Raw genomic sequence first — 20,800 nt, 5'->3', positions numbered from 1 at the left:
ACATCGTCACGGTAACGTTCTGTGATGTACGAACGCTGTCTGTTCTTAAACCCAACATCGTCACGGTAACGTTCTGTAATGTAAGCGCGTCGTCTCATCGTAAAACACTCATCTGTCCTATAACGACGTGAGAAACGGGAACGGTTTTTCTTCTTAAACTCATGATCCGTCTGACAACGTTGTGTAAAATAGGACTTTTGTTTGGAACAAAAACGCTTGTCCTGTTGATAACAGGTCCTAATATAACCCAATTTCCTTCGTCTTACCTCTGCATTTTGACTGTACTGTTCCTTCTCTTTAGAGTTCTTCATCATTCTCTTTAGTTCCTGTTTTTTACGTCTCACTTCAGATTTTTCTTTTAACTTTTCCTGTGCTTTTATTTGTCGTTGGAACTTTGCCCTACGAGATTTTGGAATTTTTGACACATTTGGCAGCTGTTTACCTGTTGTTGGGAAAACCGCTTCACTGTCGTTATCGATAAATTTTTGGTAGTGACGTTCACCTGAACACGGTGTAGTCTCGCTCGTCTCAACACATGAGAGAATCTCAGCAACAGGTCTGCTTCATCGATGTTCATCACGGGAGGTAACTGTGTACATGGCGCCATCTCATGGTTACTTACGGGAACTTCAACAGGTTCAAAGCAGATCGGTACAAGCTCATACGGCTAATTACCAAAGCATCTCAAGCTTGTATAAACCTCCGTCAACTTATCGATCAGGTCGGACACACGTGAAGAGCATCATGACCGCTGTCCCATTGTCAGCATGGAGGCCATCTCGTCCTCTAGAGTGGGGATCAAAAAATCCATACCTGCCTTGGTGGTCTCGGAAAACAGCAATGCACGTTAACCGCATAATCAGAAGCGCATAATTGACCTCTGAGGTCAAGCACTGGAGTCTGTCACGAAGGTTCAGAAACAGCTCATCTCCGTAGAAAGAGGTGAACAAACCACCCATTGACTGACTCTTTATTAAGACATGCTGCTTAGAAAAAACACGCACAATCCCTGGAAGTTCATCAGCCGTCAGAAATCTGTCCAAGAAGCATCCTTGGGCTTTCAATGCAGCAACAGTACATGTATACAGTTCATTGCCAACATTAAGAACAGCATCATGGTCAGAGCTGGTCAGGTGATTGAACTCCTGCAAGAAAGCCAGAAATCTAACAGAGTTAGCCACACATTGACTGTTTCTGAATTCTCCATATCTCGGATGAGCTTGGCTGTGAGATGCCAACACATACGTTACCAAATGAGGTTGCACAGAAGCCGTGGCTGCAGCGGGAATGTCAGGCCCAGTGTCACAGGAATCAGTCTCAAATTGTGCAATATTGGCACGGTGATGAACAATCTCAAAATGTACATCAAGGGCACGTTCAGCAGTTTGACAAAGTGGATCATGGCCACGTTCGTCAGTTTCAAAGTGCGGATCATGACCACGTTCAGTTTGACAAAGTGGATCATGGCCACGTTCGTCAGTTTCAGAGTGTGGATCATGACCGCGTTCAGTTTCAAAATGTGGCTCAAGGCCATGTTCAGGTTCAAAAAGTGCAGTATTGGCACGTGTCAGGAGTTTCAAAAAGTGCAGTATTTGCACGTTCGAAGTCATTATGCCGGGTAGGTAAGGTTGGATCACTGCATGTAACTGGTGGCGGGGAGCATCGACGTTTGGCACGTCGCTCCCAGCTCAACTTTACAGCCTGGGATCGCCTTCCTTTCCTCGGCATGTCAAGTTCTCAAGGATGTGAGATAGAAGGAAGACAGAAGACAAAAGATAGAGCAGCCACAAGAGAGGCTATAGGGGGTCAGCCACAGGTCCCTGGAGCGTCACAGAATACAGGTCCACGGAGCGTCGCAGAAATACAGGTCCACGGAGCGTCGCAGAAATACAGGTCCACGGAGCGTCGCAGAACCACAGGTCACGGAGCTCTGCAGGAAAAAAAAACATATATCAATAAGCTACAATGTAATTAGTCATGCTTTCAATTTACAACTAACTCAAAGCAAAATTACATTATAATTGATTAATTTATTTATTAAAAGAAGACATTACATAACATTGGAAAAATCAGACGCAAAACTGTTTTAGCTGTAGTTTTAACTTGTATACAAGAGGCTTATTAGTGAGAAGAATGTGGTACAAATGAATTTGTGGGTGGTATAGCACATCTTGAAAATATTATGGCACAACGTAATGATGTACAGTGACGGTTTCTGTCGCACTAGAGTTTATGAGATGGAGAAAATGAAACTTTGATTATGGCGGAAGCATGTCTAACTTACAGTATACAATGTTACCGCAATGTACAAATGTAAATGGTACAGTGACCCCAATTATAACATAAAAGAATGCTAAACTAATAATTTGCTCCTGGATGCTTCTTTTGTATCGGATCAGGTATAAGTAATTTTGTCATCCAGCATGGGAAAAGACACCTAGGTTTTGAACTTCAGTGTTCACTACTTAACCAAAAGCACAATAACAATACATAAGCATAGTAATCAAAATTAAACAAACCATTGACTAAAATGCAGAAACAGTGGCCAAATTTAATCGCGATTTCAAAACTATCATCACAGGAACTTGAAATACAAGCACTTTATAATGATGATAACATAAAATTGACTGACTGAATCATGCCTCACCTTGGAAGTAGAGTTATGTCCTGCAGGGAAAGAAATAACAGAAAGGGGAAGAAAATAATTAAGTGACATTTCCACAATGCTTTGAATGTCTTTTATGATTACAAATACTGAGTTGAAAATACCAAGATGGAAAAAATGAAGCATTGATCAAGGTGTTAGCATTGCTAACATACAGGGAGACAGTGGTAGCTCAATATACAAATGTAATCGGTTCATACTTTTACAATGACATACTAGGATAATCGAGCAAGAAGGAAAAAAAATGACAAGACTGGGATGAGATTTCAACATCATCACGAACAGATTAAGTCACGGTGCCGAAATTGAAAGTCAATATTTCTTAACTAGTCAAAAACAGCTTTTAATTATACAGTAGTCACAATGCACAACTGTAGTACTAATGATAATTCATCATCATATTTTTTAATGTTATTTAACTTTATTCCAAACTTCAACACTACAAAATTCGACTACAAATGCGTTTCAGACATTAACTGATACGTTTGGTTTTACGCAAGCCGTACAGGCAGCAACGCATAAGAATGGAAATACCTTAGATCTGATATTATCCCGAGGACTTGCAACCTCAAATATAGCAGTACTGCCATACACTAGTGTTCTGTCTGATCATTACTTAATAAAATTAGAAATTTTAGTTCCTTGTCAAAGACAAGAGAGCAATCAGAATTATAGGAGCCGTAATTTTAACTCCATGATTGCAACTGCGCTATCTGAGTTACTGTCGCCGGCAACCGCCATATTTCCCGCATACATCGGCTCTATTGATAATCTTACAAATGAATTCAATGCGACATTGTTAAATGCCATCGACTCTGTGGCGCCGCTACGTCTGAAAACTCGCCGTAGATTGCCTACTCCGTGGTTCACAGATGAAACACGTACGCTTAAGCAATTATGTAGAAAGCATGAGCGCAGATGGGGTTTAACCAAACTTGAGGTTTTCCATCAGGCATGGCAGGACAGCCTCCTGAAATATAAAGATGCGCTTATCTTAGCAAAAACTCCTTATTTTTCGCAAGTTATTAATCTCAATAAAAACAATCCTAAACACCTATTTGATACAGTGGCAAAGCTGACACTACGCCAGCCGACCCCCGATAGTTCCTTCCACTCAGCTGATGAGTTTATGAAATTTTTTGCTCAAAAGACTGAATCCATTAGGGACGAGATCAAGAATACCGTTCCAATCGATCAGTCGAGACCGCCGTTTACCAGCGCTGATGATCATGTAATAACCCTCTCAAATTTTAAAAGCGTGTCCCTTGAAAGGCTTACACAATTGGTTAGTGAGGCTAAACAAACAACATGTTTACTCGACCCTCTTCCAGCCAAACTACTTAAAGAATTATTTCAAATTTTAGGACCGTCCGTCTTAAATATAATCAATCTGTCTGTCTCCTCTGGTATAGTGCCAACAGCCTTTAAAACTGCTATCATTAAACCGTTACTTAAGCGACCAAATCTTGACCCGGACTGTCTCAGTAATTATAGGCCAGTTTCAAACCTCGAATTTATAGCAAAACTTCTTGAAAAAGTAGTAGCGCAGCAGCTTATTGATTACATGGTCGCCAATAATCGATATGACTCTTTTCAGTCTGGTTTTAGAGCTAATCATTCCACTGAGACAGCACTTGCTAAAGTGACTAACGATCTTCTCATAGCTATGGATTCAAACACTTCATCTGTATTGTTACTACTCGATCTTAGTGCTGCCTTCGACACTGTAGACTTCGATATTTTATCAGGGCGTCTTAAAAGTTGTGTTGGTATTTCAGGGTCAGCACTAGGCTGGTTCCATTCCTATCTATCAGACAGGACGCACCGAGTGGTCCATGGCAATACGTCCTCTGAGCTCTATAATGTTACGTGTGGTGTCCCACAAGGATCGGTACTCGGACCAATTCTATTTAATATTTATATGATTCCGCTTGGGGACATAATACGTAAATATAATATTAGTTTTCAATGCTACGTGGATGACACCTAATTATATATGCCGTTATCGATGACAGATCCGCGGGATTGTTGTAATCTTGAGGCGTGCCTTGCGGAGATCAAGCAATGGATGTCTCTCAACTTCCTTCGTCTTAACCCAGATAAAACTGAGATGTTGATAATTGGTCCAAGTCGTTATCAACACTTATTTAAGGAAACCACTATAACTATAGATAACCGTATTATCACTCAGAGCGATACTGTAACTAATCTCGGGGTAATATTTGACCAAACGCTCTCCTTTCAAAAGCACATTAAGAATATAACCAGAATTGCGTTTTTTCACCTTCGTAATATTGCAAAGATTCGTCCGATCCTCTCGACCGGTGATGCGGAAACTATTATACATGCGTTCGTCACATCGCGCCTGGACTACTGTAATGTATAATTCGCTGGTCTTCCTAAGTCCCGCATCAAAAGTCTACAGTTAGTACAAAATGCTGCTGCAAGGCTGCTCTCACGGACAAGAAAAGTTGATCACATTACCCCAATATTAGCCAACTTACATTGGCTCCCAGTCCATTTAAGATGTGACTTCAAGGTTCTTCTATTAACCTATAAATCACTGCATGGCTTAGCGCCTTCATATCTCGTCCACCTAGTTGTTCCTTATGTTCCGTCTCGTAACCTTCGTTCGCAAAACGCTAGTCTTTTAGCGACACCGAGGGCCAAGAAAATGTCTGCAGGGTCTAGAGCATTTTCTATTCGGGCTCCAAAGCTTTGGAATGCCCTACCAATGGATATTAGAACTGCTACCTCAGTAGAAACATTTAAGACACGTTTAAAGACACATTTCTATGATATGGCCTTTAGTTAACCTGTAGTGGCCGATTCGGCTGGAGTTTGTTTTCTCTCCCGAAACATGCAACTGCATATTGGCCATAATACAGCATTGAGGCCGCTGCAACCCCGGTTTCAATCTGGTTAATAGCAGAATAAACTTGTTGCAGTTATTTTTTATTCACCCTCAACAGTCTTACGTTGGACCATGACAAATTTACATACACGCAAGCTTACAGAAAATGACAACTTCCCGTGGGGCTAGTGGCTTGTTCCTTGCTCTGAACGGACAGCCAACTAATCAAGTCCTAACCAATTCCTGTGTGTGTAGGGGGGGGGGCAAAGGAACCAATCAGATGGCCCGAATCCATGCATGGCCGATGACGGCAGTGATCAACACAGTGATATTTGAGAAGTGAAATGAAGTTTATAGGATTTGCAGACTGTGCAATCGTTATTTAAACAAAAGTAGGCAGGTGCATACATTTGGAAACCCCAACAGAAAAATGACATCAATATTTAGTAGTTCCTCCTTTTGCAGAAACAACAGTCTCTAAACCAGTGGTTCTTAACCTGGATTCGGTCAAACTCTAGGGGTTCGGTGAGTCGGTCTCAGGGGTTCAGCAGAGCCTCCACTGCGGAGGTCCGAACACACCTGATTTATAAATTCGTGATAACGCATATCTGAACTGGTCTCGCAAAGGCAACAGCAGAAGTCCTACTGATTTGCTGGTATGTCATTTGTCGTGAATTCATGCATTGTGTTGGTTTTATTTTTTCAACAAGATTCAAGATTCAAGAGTTTTTTTATTCGCCATGTTTGAGCGTGCCAAACAAGGAATCTGACTTCGGTAAATCACACCCGCTGTTCAACATTTAGGTGATTAACAACACTCAGGACATGTGAAAAATGGCAAATATTCTCAAACATCCCCTGATCTTAAACTCCCAAAAGGGCAAGGAAAAACTCAAAACTGTCATGTCTCGTCCCCAGTTTTGTGACGTCAAAGTCAAAGTCAGCTTTATTGTCAATCCCTTCATATGTCAAGACACACAAAGAAACCGAAATTCCGTTTCCTCCATCCCACGGTGACGAGACATACAAGCAGACGACACAAAATAAAAACAAGAAGGCACAAACAATAAATAATAAATAAAAAATAACAAATAAATAAAATGAGCGATGAATAAATAATAAATCAATAACCCAATAAATAAGAGGAGCAAAACTGAGCCAGTGTGCATACAGCAGACAGTAAGCATAGCGCAAAGAACAGGACGCTACGCAGAAAGGGGGAGCGAGTTCAGGATCCTAACAGCCTGGAGTATGAAGCTGTTGGAGAGTCTGGTGGTGCGGGAGCGCAGGCTCCTGTACCGCCTCCCAGAGGGCAGAAGATCAAACAAAGAGTGAGCGGGGTGACTCACATCACTCACAATCTTGGTCGCCTTGCGGGTGAGATGGGAGGTGTAAATGTCCTTCAAGGAGGGGAGAGAAGCACCAATAGTCTTACCAGCCGTTTTCACTATGCGCTGCAGGGCCTTCAAGTCGTAGTCAGTGCAGCTGCCACCCCAAACAGCAATACAGCTGGAGAGGACGCTCTCAATGGTGCCGCGGTAAAATGTAGTCATGACGGCCGGAGGAGCGCCCGCTCGCCTGAGTTTCCGAAGGAAGTACAGGCGGCGCTGGGCCTTCTTCGCCAGTGATGCGGTGTTGGTGGACCAGGAGAGATCCTCACTGATGTGCACCCCCAGGAACCTGGCGCTGCTCACTCTCTCCACCACAGCACCGTCGATGGTCAGCGGCAGGTGTTGGGCGTGACCCTTCCGGAAGTCAACAACAATCTCCTTGGTCTTGTCGACGTTCAGCAGGAGGTTGTTGTCCCTGCACCACGTGGTCAGAAGGTCAACCTCCAGCCTGTATTGAGTCTCGTCTCCCTTGGTGATGAGACCCACCAGAGTCGTGTCGTCAGCAAACTTCACTATGCGGTTGTCGCTGTAGGTGGCAGTGCAGTCATGCGTCAGGAGGGTGAAGAGCAGCGGACTGAGCACGCAGCCTTGGGGGGCCCCTGTGCTCAGCGTGATGCTGGCGGAGATTTTGTCGCCAACACGCACCACCTGTGGCCTCTGACAGAGGAAGTCCAGTAGCCAGTTGCAGAGGCAGGTACTGAGGCCCAGCTTGTCAAGTTTGCTGATGAGACGTTGTGGCACAATGGTGTTGAAGGCAGAACTGAAGTCCACAAACAGCAACCTCACATACGAGTCCCTCCCCTCCAGGTGGGTGAGGGCCGAGTGGAGGGCAGAGCAGATGGCATCCTCAGAGGACCGTTTGGCTCGGTACGCAAACTGGAAGGGGTCAATGGTGGGGGGGAGAACGGATCGGATGTGCGCCATGACAAGCCGCTCAAAGCACTTCATGATGATGGGCGTAAGTGCCACGGGGCGGTAGTCATTGAAGCAGGACGGAGCAGGTTTCTTCGGCACAGGTACGATGGTGGCAGCTTTGAAACACGACGGGACGATGGCCTGCTGCAGGGAAGTGTTAAAGATGTCCGTGAAGACACCCGTCAGCTCACCAGCGCAGTCCTTCAGCGCTCGACCCGGGATGTTGTCCGGTTGTGTATAGGTTGTCATAGTTCCTGTGTGTCTGTGTGCTCGCCCCTCCCTTCCTGTGTGCCCTTGATTAGTGGAATCACACGCACCTGCCTCTCGTTACCTGTGTTGTATTTAAGTTCTGTTTGCGTGTCACTCGCCGTCGGAGCATTGCATGTGTTGTGCGGACAATGCACGTGTCACTGTCATGAGGTTGTTTGGTTCCTGTCTTTTGTTTCACGTCTTTGGCGGTCAGTCCTTTTGGTTTTGTTGTTTAGACACGTTAGTCTGCCGGGTCTGTCCTTTGAGTTTGCTACATTAAACCCTGGTCCAAGCTGCATTTGGTCGTCCTCGCTCCATTCCTCTCCGTTCGTGACAAAAACTCCAGCTAGGGGAAATGAGAAACCTTGAGAAGAGACCACAGATGGGAAGGTCCCTCTTCCAGGATGACCAGGCTGCAATGGATGCAGAGAGGACACATAGTACAAACAGTGTAGACAAATTCAAAAAAGGTGTGGAGAGCAGGATGTTATTGCACAGTAATGACTCTGAGACTCTAAGAGTGGTGTGAGTTCATCAGAGCAACAGCCCGGGGGAAGAAGCTGTCTCTGTGTCTGCTGGTTTTGGCGTACCGAGCTCTGTAATGCCGTCCGGAGGGGAGTAGTTCAAACAGACTGCAACCTGGGTGAGAAGGGTCTGTAGAGATGTTCCTTGCACGTTTCCTGGTCCTGGACAGGTACAAGTCTTGGATAGATGGGAGGTTGATTCCAATGATCTTTTCTGCAGTCCTGATTGTCCGTTGCAGTCTGTGCTTGTCTTGTTTGGAGGCCGATCCAAACCAGACAGTGATGGAGGTGCAGAGGACAGACTGGATGATGGCAGTGTAGAAGGTCTTCAGAAGCTCTCGCGGCAGGTTGAACTTCTTGAGCTGTCTCAGGAAGTACAGCCTCTGCTGGGCCTTCTTCCGGACAGAGTCTATGTGGCCGGTCCATTTCAGGTCCCGAGAGATTGTGGTTCCCAGGAACTTGAAGGTGTCTGTGGAGAGAATAGTATTACTGCGGATAGTGAGGGGTGAAAGTGGTGAAGGGTCTCGCCTGAAGTCCACTGTCATCTCCACGGTCTTGAGCGGGTTCAGCTCCAGGTCCGCGGAGCCGCACAGGAAAAAAATATATATATATATATTTTTTTTCCTGTGCGGCTCCGCGGACCTGGAGCTGAAAAATTCTTTTTTTTTTTTTCATTGACGATCAATTCATTCAGGTTAAGACGCTCGTCCCGGTCACGTGACATGTTTCCCCAGTCGAGCCCGCAAAGCTAGCAAAAATGAGTAAGAATTTATTTTGAAAAATATAAAGAATTTGGCGAATCTCTCCCAATTACATCTGTCGGTGCATCTGAAAAATAAGGACTCTTGACACAGGGCGCTCGTCTCGGTCACGTGACATGTCACCACAGTCAAGCCCGCGAGGCAAGCAAAAATGAGTAAGAAACAGAGAAGTTTGGAAAGCTTCTTCGGAAAGGGAAAAACGTCCAATGAGGACACTGAAGAAGAAGAGGCTACGACTTCTAAGAAAAGGAAAGCTGCATTTAAAAGAACATTTCTGGAGTCCTACTTAAAATATGGATTTATCGCCACAGGTGACTCTGACGCGCCAAGTGCACTCCGCATATGTGGCGAAAGGCTAGCTAACGAGGCAATGAAGCCTTCAAACCTGCTTCGGCACATGGAGACCAAGCATCCTGCATTTAAAGACAAACCTTAACCACTTCGGGTGTCATTGTCTCCGATTACGCCTAGATGGGAACGGCTCATTTCTGAGAAAAGAGCTCGGTGCTCCCACTAATTCAACGTTTTATTTTTATGTGGTTTATATTTGTTTTTATGCTAGTCGTATCATTTTATTTAATCCTATTTATATATATATATATAAATTTAAATAATAAATACCGTTTTTTTCCGTGTATAATACGCAAAATTTAACTAATTTATTGTCCTAAAATCTGGGGTGCGCATTATACATGGGTACAATTTTTTTTTTTAACAAAATGCGTATTACAGGTAATATTTTATTTCACAACACTTTGCCTTGTTCCTTTCGTCTCTGCTGTTCACTTCAAACACGCTCCATACGAACGCAATGCTCTCGTATCAGACGCTTGCTCGATCACCTGCTCGTTTGCTGTCACAATGTACCCTACACAAATCCGAAACATTTGTTGCGGCTCCGAGTCACGACGAGGGGCAAGTTTTGGTTTCCAAGGGTGTTTTTATTCCTCTTCAACGTCTCTCCCATACAGAGCCGCCTTTTTCACATGTCCGCACGTCACTTTCCTCTCTTTTCATCTGATCGCGGTGGTGCCTTTATGGGCAGTCGGAGAAATCAACGCCAACAAAAAAAAATACATCCAGCCTAGTTAAGACCATACCAAAGACTATAAAAATGGGACCCATTGCCTCCCTGCGTGTGTGACGATCATTGGGACTTAAAAAAAAAATTTTTTTTAAATAAATAAAAATTGGGTGCGTATTATACATGGGTACAGGCTTTTTTCCAGCTTCAACATGCCATTTTTAGGGTGCGTATTATACATGGGGGCGCATTATACACGGAAAAAAACGGTATATAAATATATTTAGGGCGGCTTGGTGGCACACTGGCTAGCACGTCCGCCTCACAGTAAGGAGGGTGCGGGTTCAATTCCACCTCCGGCCCTCCCTGTGTGGAGTTTGCATGTTCTCCCCGTGTCCGCGTGGGTTTTCTCCGGGCACTCCGGTTGCCTCCCACATCCCCAAAAACATGCTTGGTAGACCGATTGAGCGCTCTGTGTGCCCTGCGATTGGCTGGCAACCAGTTCAGGATGTCCCCCGCCTACTGCCCGATGACAGCTGGGATAGGCTCCGGCAAGCCCGCGACCCCCGTGGGGATAAAGCGTTACAGAAAATGGATGGATGGATAAATATATTTATTTATATAAAGGCCGGTCCGCGAAAATATTTCTGACACGTAACCGGTCCGTGGTGCAAAAAAGGTTGGGGACCACTGCCCTACAAGACTATATCGACTGTAAACTTGCGTGGAAAACTGTCATTGTCCAAAGGAAGGCTGTTTAGCAACAGTGACCAGCAGACAAATTCAACAAGGTAATTTGATTATACCATAACCCGGATTCAAATCGAACACAACCATTAACCACTACACGATCATGGCCTGTATGCAGTAGCGTTAAATAAGCTGTGCATGTTGGCCATGATCGTCATGGCGTATTCAAATAATGTCACCCATTTTTATTTTTTTTCTTCATTTTTGCAAAGGTGTTGCAAGTTTACAAGCCACATATTCCTGTGGGGCAAGTGGAGCAATGGATAATGTATCTGTCTACAGATCAGAAGATTCCAGGACTTCTGGCTTGCTCACATGCCATTTTGTGGTCAACATTAGCTACGTATGTGTACTTTATGTGAACTTTTTCTGTTGAAGTAACTCACAGACACTGTCAACAAAAAAGTCTTTCCAATTTTGTCTCATCTCAAGTCTTAGGGATCATCGGATGTGAGTAGTTATTGGATAGTTCCACCAACATTTTGACATCAACATTCTTTCATGGTCTGCCTGGGTGTCGTGGCTGAAGATCCTAGAGAAAAGACCCTAAACATGCAACTGCATATTGGCCATAATACAGCATTGAGGCCGCTGCAACCCCGGTTTCAATCTGTTAATAGCAGAATAAACTTGTTGCAGAGTTATTTTTTATTCACCCTGAACAGTCTTATGTTGGACCATGACAAATTTACATACACACAAGCTAACAGAAAATGACAACTTCCCGTGGGGTTATTGGCTCGTTCCTTGCTCTGAACGGACAGCCAAAACGATTCCTAGTACTTACTAATCAAGTCCTAACCAATTCCTGTGTGTGTTTGGGGGGGGGCAAAGGAACCAATCAGATGGTCCGAATCCATGCATGGGAAATGACGGCAGTGATCAACACAGTGATACTTGAGAAGTGAAATGAAGTTTGTAGGATTTGCAGACAGTGTGCAATCATTATTTAAACAAAAGTAGGCAGGTGCATACATTTGGACACCCCAACAGAAAAATGACATCAATATTTAGTAGATCCTCCTTTTGAAGAAATAACAACCTCGAAACCAGTGGTTCTTAACCTGGGTTCGGTCAAACTCTAGGGGTTCGGTGAGTCGGTTCGCATATCTGAACTGGTCTCGCAAAGGCAACAGCAGAAGTCACACTGATTTGCTGGAATGTCATTTGTCGTGAATTCATGCATTGTGTATGCACGGCTCATGTTGTGCGCCAGTAAAAAACATCTATGTCTTGAATTTGAAAAAATAAAAATAAAAATTCACGAAAGAGGGGTTCGGTTATTGCGCATAAGAAACTGGTGGGATTCGGTACCTCCAACAAGGTTAAGAACCACTGCTCTAGACACTTCCTCTAGCTTTCAATGGGAGTCTGGATTCTGGTTGAAGGTATATTTGACCATTCTTCTTGACAAATCTGCAAATCCTATAAACTTTATTTCACTTCTCAAATATCACTGTGTCTGTTTGCTATATGATATATTTAACTGAAATTGCTGATGCAAACAGCCAATGATTTATAAATGAAAATCTTGAAAATGATGAGGGGTGCCCAAACTTTTGCATACGACTGTATATGACCAAGATTTGAGGTCCAACCGAGACTTGAACTGAGATCACTGGATTCAGAGCCCTAGCTGAGCTCAAGATAACTACTTCGAACCAGATCTAACAATTCCTGATGTTATGGATTAAATAGAATAGAATAGAATAGAATAGATCTTTATTTGTCATTGTCACATGTACAACGAAATTTAAAAAGTGCCAGCCGATCCGCGCATGCGATAAAAAATAAATAGAATAAATAGAATAAAAAGATTTAAAAAACAAGCTAAAAACCCACAGAAGAACATACACAGACATAATCATTTACGTTTAGCTGCATTCAATGTGACTACCGCTGTAGGGTAAAAACTGTTGGCGAATCTGCTAGTCCTCGACCTAATTAATCTGTAGCGTCTGCCTGATGGCAACAGTTCGAAAAGGGAGTGGCCATCGTGGGAAGTGTCCTTCAGAATGTTCTGTGTTTTTTTGAGACAGCGGGTTCTGTGTAGGTCTTCCAGTGTGGGGAGAGGGCAGCCAATGATCGTCTGTGCTGTGTTGATGAACCCTTGGAGCTTTTTCCTCTGAGCAGCAGTGCAGCTGGAGTACCAAACACGTATACAGTACGTTAAAGTGCTTTCTATGGAGCAGCGATAGAAGGACACCAGCAGTCTCTGTGTAATGCTGTGCCTCCTCAGCACCCTTAAAAAGTAGAGTCTCTGCTGGGCCTTTTTAAGCAGCTCAGAGGTGTTCACGCCCCAGGTGAAGTCCTCCTCGATGTGGACTCCCAGGTAGCGGAAGGAGGACACCCTCTTCACACAGACCCCGTCGATGATAAGTGGTGGAATGTCTGTTTTATTTTTCCTCCTAAAATCAATGACCAGTTCTTGGGTTTTAGCCATGTTTAGGAGCAGATTGTTCTCTCCGCACCACTCCGATAGCTGGACCACTTCGTCCCTGTAGGCAGACTCATCCCCCTTTGAGATGAGCCCCACCACGGTTGTGTCATCCGCAAATTTCACGATGGTGTTGCTGCGGTGGGCGGGGGTGCATGCATGTGTGTAGAGCGTGTAAAGCAGTGCGCTCAGTACGCAGCCCTGTGGGGAGCCGGTACCAAGACTGAGAGGTGTGGATGTATGACGGCCCACTTTCACCCTCTGGCTGCGACCCGTCAGGAAGCTCTTAATCCACCTGCAAGTATTATGTGGAAGTCCCAGGCCCTCCACTATGTCCACCAGTCTGTGGGGGAGGATGGTGTTAAAAGCAGAGCTAAAGTCCACGAAGAGCATCCGCACATAGCTCCCCGGCTGCTCCAGGTGGGACAGTGCAGCGTGGAGGGCTGTAGCTACTCCGTCCTCTGTGGATCTATTTGCCCTGTAGGCAAACTGGTGGGGGTCAAAACCTCTGAACAGGAGTGCTGTGATGTGACCCCGTACCAGCTTTTCAAAGCACTTCATGACCACCGGGGTGAGTGCGACTGGCCGGTAGTCATTGAGGCTGGTGATGTGGCGTTTCTTGGGCAGGGGGACTATAGTGGAGGATTTTAAACAGGATGGGACGGTGGACTCGGTAAGGGACTGGTTGAAAATCTTTGTGAAGACTCCAGCCAGCTGATCTGCGCAGTCCTTCAGGACACGCCCAGTGACGCCGTCAGGACCCGCAGCCTTCTTCGAGTTGATGGTCCGCAGCGTGCGCCTCACCTTGTGCTCCTTCACTGTGAGGGTGAAGCTGCTGCGGTCTGTGGGATGTGATGTGGCCGCTTCAGGTGGCTCGGACTCGAACCGGGCAAAGAAGGTATTGAGGACCTCTGCCAGTGAGGCGTCCCCTTCAGCAGCTCCGATGGTGGTTCTGTAGTTGGTGAGATGCTGGACTCCCTGCCACACCTGCTTGCTGTTGTTGCTGTCCAGGTGATCCTCAATCCTCTTCTTGTAGGCAAGCTGGGCCTCTCTGATGCCTCTCCTCAGGTTGGCTCTGGCTGTGCTGTAGAGAGCCCCGTCCTCAGACCTGAGGGACAGGGCGGTGTCCCTCTCCTCTAGCAGCCGAAGTACCTCCCGGGTCATCCAGGGCTTCTGGTTGGGGTATATCCGTATAGGTTTGTCCACTGTGACAGTGTCTGTGCAGTGCTTGATATAACACAGAACACTGTCTGTGAACACGTTCAAGTCCCGGTGTTCGAAGATGTCCCAGTTAGTCCTGTCGAAGCAGTCCTGCAACTGCTGAGAGGCGTCATCAGGCCAGGTTTTAACAGTTTTAGTGATGATAGGAGCTGATTTCCTGATGGTGGTATATGCCGGGATTAATAGCAGTGACATATGGTCAGACTGGCCCAGGTGAGGTAGCTGTTTTCCCTGTAGCCTAGCTTGATGTTGGAGTAGACCTTGTCCAGAGTGTTAACTCCTCTAGTGGCACATTTAACATGCTGATGGAAACTAGGGAGTGCTGCTTTCAAATCTACATGATTAAAGTCCCCTGCCATGATGTGGACTGCGTCAGGATATCTGCTCAGCTGGCTGCTAATACTGCCATGTAATAGTCCAATAGCTAGCTTAGCATTAGCCTCCGGACGTATGTAAACAACAGTCGTCATGACTACGGTAAATTCACGAGGGAGGTAAAAGGGCCTGCATTTAATAGTCACGTACTCCAGGTTCGGGCAGCAGTGACTGTCTACAGTCACCATATTAGTACACCAGTTGTTATTGACGTACATACAGAGCCCCCCCCCCCTTGCTCTTGCCGGAGTTCTCAGTCCTGTCATGACGCTGTGTGGTGTATCCTGCTAGCTCGAGAGCAGAGTCCGGTATGAGTGGATGAAGCCAGGTTTCGGTGATCAGTACCGTGCAGCAGTCCTTCACGGTCTGGTTCGCAGACATCTGTAGCCTTAGTTCATCCATTTTGTTAGCAAGAGACCTGGCGTTGGTAAGAAACAGGCTAGGGAGCGGTGGTTTGAACGGCTGTTTCCGTAGCCTGGTTAGCGCGCCGGCCTTGCAGCCTCGTATTTGCCTCCTCTCTCTGCGCTACCTTCGCTTCCTCCCAGCGGGGATGGTGATCCAAGGGGAGCCGGGGCGCCTGATGATATCCTCCGGTATGTTTTTCGAGCGGTGAAACTCCGCTGCGACACTCAACTCGCAGCAAACACCTATCCTGAGGAGCTCCTGCCGGTTGTAGGTGGTGTATGATCGACATACAGTGGGTACTAACAAAAAACAAACAATGCGTAGATCGGGAGAGCACTGAGCCGCTGCAACTGCGTGCGCCGCCATCTTCCATCCAAAGCTGTCTTCACGTTGAGAAGAATTGAACGGATTTAAAGAATGACTACGATAGGGAAATAAAGAAAATTTAAAGTTCTAATTACTGCATATAAAACCATGCTCAACATAGTTAATACGAAATAATCGATAACCGAATTAAGGATTAAGAAGAAATTTGATGAATAGGCAAGAAAAGGAATTACAAGTCTCAATAGTTCGAACGACAACAATTGCACTCGCCAAACTCAGAGCAAAACGGGAGACAAAGGGTCTAAAATGCTATTTGGTTGGAGTGATCATTTCTCCTTTGTTCCAAAATCCGAACTCTGTTTGAATAGATAGGTGGCCTTCTGGAGAAGGACCACGCCTTGAAAATGGCATCTCCCTTTCCTGCTGGCCTGAAGTCCTCTCTCCTTAAAATTTGACAAAGTCCAATTCGAAGACTGTAGAAAATTAATTTTAGTAGATTTTGGTCCAATCTCAAAAAGAATGAAAAATCCATCTTCATTTTAAGGCGTTCTTGGCTCCGGGCACGCGGTGCCAGCGTACTGGCGAGGGAGAACCCTTTTCCTGTCCTCATTGAGATGGAATGCCTAGTATGAACTAATTTTCACAGTTAACACTGCGTTAACGTGACAATAAAGGAATTCAATTCAATCTCGACTGCGTAACTTGTGAGAGCGCGGAACTGCGTCCGTGCTCTCCCTGATTCGATTGAACTTCAGCTGTCGGAAAACTGCCTCGTTGGCTATTGTCTCGACTGCTCTCCCTTGCCCTCACAAACCTGACAGGGAGCTGTATGGCTGCAGACTGGTTGTTGGCCTCTTTTCTGCTGGTCTCGAGAACTTCGGCCAGCTTCGTCAGGACTGGGTCGTGGCGCCATCTGTAGCGTGCCTGTGTCAGTGCAGCCTGACAGTAGGTGCTGTAGGCTGGCGTTAGGTGCGCTGCACAGGGGTCCCCTTCTTTATGGCCTTGGACCAGAATCGTGGAGGCTCTCCCCAGCCAAGCCCCGCTCTCCCTTCTTTCACCTTGCCAATTCTTTCCTGATGTTGAAGCCTGCCAATAGCGCCACAGGTGCATTTCTCACAGTAGGATCCAAGGATCCTTTTAGCTCAAGAACGAACCTGGCCTTCTCCTGCTCATAGCCCAAGGTATGGACTGGATCGGCAGTTGCAGCGCGGTTGCCCCGAACAAGCCTGTGTCAGAGAAACCTTTCGGTAGACCTAGCCATTACCGAATGTAGGAGTTGGCTTAGTCTGTCCAGCCTGTTCACTGTTGATGTTGCTCATCTTCAGTGGCCACATGTCCCTTTGGTTCAATGTGAAGTTTTAGCACCACAATTTTTGCTTTCCGGATAGCTGGCTCTTGTCGATGATTGCCAGGCCTTCTGCGAGTTGTTTCTTCTTTGTTACATTATAAACAAGGCGGTGTCGGACAGCACTAACCTGGTTGCTGGTGGGGAAACCAGCTATGTATCCTCCGATCCCAAAGTTTTAATATAATTGTCAAGCCGTTGTACATATGATGACCCTGGAAAGTTCTTGGCGAATTATCGATCTTTGCCTTTCATGTTCATCGGGACTACCCTTTTAATAGGTACCTACACTGTGTAGTTGGATAGAGACTGCTGAAAGGGGACACATATATGCCTCGTGAACTACATGCATTACTGCGAATGAAGAAGACACGCCTTCCATTGTGTAAGCACGGCCTGGAGACTCTGAGGTGGACTCCAATCTCTGGGGTCGAACTCACTGAGGTAATTAAAAAACTCCTCGGGGGCAAGGCACCGGGGGTGGATGAGATCCGCCCAGAAATTTTAAAGGCTCTGGCTGTTGTGGGATTGTCATGGCTGACACGCCTCTACAGCATTGCGTGGACATCGGGGACGGTGCCTCTGGATTGGCAGACTGGGGTGGTGGTTCCCCTCTTTAAGAAGCGGGACCGGAGGTTGTGTTCCAACTATAGGGGAATCACACTCCTCAGCCTCCCTGGTAAGGTCTATTCAGGGGTGCTGGAGAGGATGGTCCGTCGGGAGGTCGAACCTCGGGTTCAGGAGGAGCAGTGTGGCTTTCATCCTGGCCGTGGAACAGTGGACCAGCTCTAACCCTCGGCAGGATCCTCCAGGGGGCATGGGAGTTCGCCCAACCAGTCCACATGTGTTTTGTGGACTTGGAGAAGGTGTTCGACCGTGTCCCTCGGGAAGTTCTGTGGAGGGTGCTTCGGGAGTACTGAGCCAACTGATAAGGGCGGTTTGGTCCCTGTATCACAGATGCCAGAGTTTGGTCCGCATTTCCGGCAGTAAGTCGGATAAGTTCCCAGTGAGGGTTGGACTCCGCCAAGGCTGCCCTTTGTCACTGATTCTGTTCATAACTTTTATGGACAGAATTTCTAGGCTTCTTCAAGCCGTGATCTCCAGCTCTCACTGGGGCGGTTCGCAGCCGAGTGTGAAGCAGTCGGGATGAGTGTCAGCACCTCCAAATCCGAGGCCATGGTCCTCGGTCGGAAAAGGGCGGGATGCCCTCTCCGGATCGGGGATGAGATCCTGCCCCAAGTGGAGGAGTTCAAGTATTTTGGGCTCTTGTTCACAAGTGAGGCAGGAAGGAGCGCGAGATCGACAGGCGGATCGGTGCAGCGTCGGCAGTAATGCGGACTCTGTACCGGTCCGTCGTGGTGAAGAGAGAGCTGAGCCAAAGGGCAAAGCTCTCAATTTACCGGTCGATCTACGCTCCTACCCTCACCTATGGGCACGAGCTTTTGGTCGTGACCGATAGAACGAGATCCCGGATACAAGCGGCCGAAATGAGTTTCCTCCGCAGGATGTCCGGGCTCTCCCTTAGAGATAAGGTGAGAAGCTCGGTCATCCGGGAGGATGTACTCGGAGTAAAGCCGCTGCTCCTTCACGTTGAGAGGAGCCAGATGAGGTGGCTCGGGCATCTCATCAGGATGCCTCCTGGACGCCTCCCTGAGGAAATGTTCCGCGCATGTCCCACCCGTAGGAGACCTCGCGGCCGACCCAGGACGTGCTGGGGAGACTGTGTGTCTCGGCTGGCCTGGGAACGCCTTGGGGTCCCCCGGGTTGAGCTGGATGAAGTGGCTGGGGAGAGGGAAGTCTGAGAGTCCCTCCTAAAGCTGCTGCCCCCGCGACCTGACCCGGATAAGCGGAATAGGATGGATAAATGGATGGACAATAAACAAGGGTTTAAACGGGATTGTCTGCACTTGGCATAATTTCTCTGTTTATGTGAACATGTTTACATATGTGTCGGTATGAATTATGTGAACGTATGACTGTTGCACGGAGTATGGCTATCCGTCGCAATATTGATATTTTCACAGAGAAAGAATGCTCCGCTTTCACAGATTATAAAAAAAATTGAGATAGACTCTTATTGTTCCTCCCCACGGAAATCTTTATTAAAAGGCGAAAGATTTATTCGATCTGAAGAGAAACGAGTGATCTGAAAATCTGAGTCAAAACGGGCCACCCCACTGCTGGTCTCACCAAATTCACAGGCGGTCTCACACTCAAATTGCAGCAACCATTCCTTCTAATACAAACAATAGACGTTCATAGATTTACTATACTTAGAAGGACTCAACCTAAATAGAAGGTTTAAACGAGTTTTTTTTTGTTCATTAATGTCTTTTTTACTTTAAACATTGTTGGCGCACAGGATTGTAGGTACCTGATCGAACACTGATGGCGCTCTTTCTTTCAAACAGCGTCACCTATCGATTGGGCGTCTATTTTGAGTATTGAAGGTAAAAACAGTTGTATGTCTTGGTACGTGTACTTTTGGTATGAGAGAACGGGAAATGATCCCATTTCTGTGTTTTATTTGAAAATTTGTAATTTCATAACTTTATTCAACACAAATCGGGAAACAAAATACGATCGTAATTTCTCAAATTATTTCTCAAACTTCAGAAATGCTCTATATCTCTCTTGTACCGCGAATAATTGAGGCTTTTGACGTTGCTGGCATGGTTTGGAGTGTAATTCACCTCCACTGCGATGGTGGCGTTCGATATTTGACATTTGAATATAAATCTGTCATTTTACTTTAGAATGTTGTTTTCTAGAAATCCATACTTGTGATGTATGAGGAACAACAATCGGGCACATTCTTAAAAAGACAGACCTACAGCCGACAAAAAGGTTTTGATACGTTCATATCTTATAACGAGTCGGGAACGTGGTAATTAAATATTATTTTGCATTTACTAATTTGGTTAATACAGTTTAGCAAGCAAATGCACAGTTCCAGAGTACAGTTAATAACATGCTCAAAAGTGTTCAGTGTGTCACAGCATCGCAGACCTAAACTCCATGTGCGTACTACTGCGCGTAAGTTTTTTTTTAATCAGAAAGACCAGCGGAGAACGCGAACGCAGTCCCCCACTACCAGAATTAATGCAGTCGAGATTCCCACATTTGGGGAATTCGCAGAGGTCAGCACAACCGGAGTGCAATGGCTGAGCCTCACCCTGGGTGAACCACCTTCTTGATCATGTCGTCTCCCCTGCCACGTAAGTATGAACTAAACAAGTTGCTGGGCCGACGTCTTTACCGCACACGCCATCTTCAGTCACGGGCTTAATTGCTAAAAACGTGTGGCACACATACACACTCAGTGGATGAAACAGGATTCGTAGAACTGTTTAAATCAGGGGTCTAAAACTCCAGTCCTCGGGGGCCGCATTCCTACATGTTTTCCAAGTTTCCCTCGTTAAACACACCTGATTCAAATGATCAGTTGATCCTCACGTTCTGCAGGAGCCTGATAATTGAATCAGGTGCGTTTAACGAGGGAAACTTGGAAAACATGTAGGAATGGGGCCCCCGAGGACTGGAGTTTGAGACCCCTG

The 20,800-nt window shown here is 46.1% G+C and overlaps 2 non-coding genes across 2 annotated transcripts; both read right to left on the bottom strand.

The window, feature by feature from the left end:
* Nucleotides 1-19,275: 19,275 nt before the first annotated feature.
* Nucleotides 19,276-19,388, bottom strand: LOC119138868. The gene has a single exon (XR_005101271.1). It is a non-coding gene; the product is annotated as a U5 spliceosomal RNA (small nuclear RNA).
* Nucleotides 19,389-20,305: 917 nt separating this feature from the next.
* Nucleotides 20,306-20,469, bottom strand: LOC119138849. Its single transcript, XR_005101257.1, has one exon. It is a non-coding gene; the product is annotated as a U1 spliceosomal RNA (small nuclear RNA).
* Between the last annotated feature and the right edge of the window lie 331 nt (nt 20,470-20,800).

The sequence above is a fragment of the Syngnathus acus genome, chromosome 19, assembly GCF_901709675.1.
Source record: "Syngnathus acus chromosome 19, fSynAcu1.2, whole genome shotgun sequence".
Taxonomy (NCBI): domain Eukaryota; kingdom Metazoa; phylum Chordata; class Actinopteri; order Syngnathiformes; family Syngnathidae; genus Syngnathus; species Syngnathus acus.
Note: the sequence above shows the minus strand (reverse complement) of the source record. Positions and strands in the feature narration are given on the sequence as shown.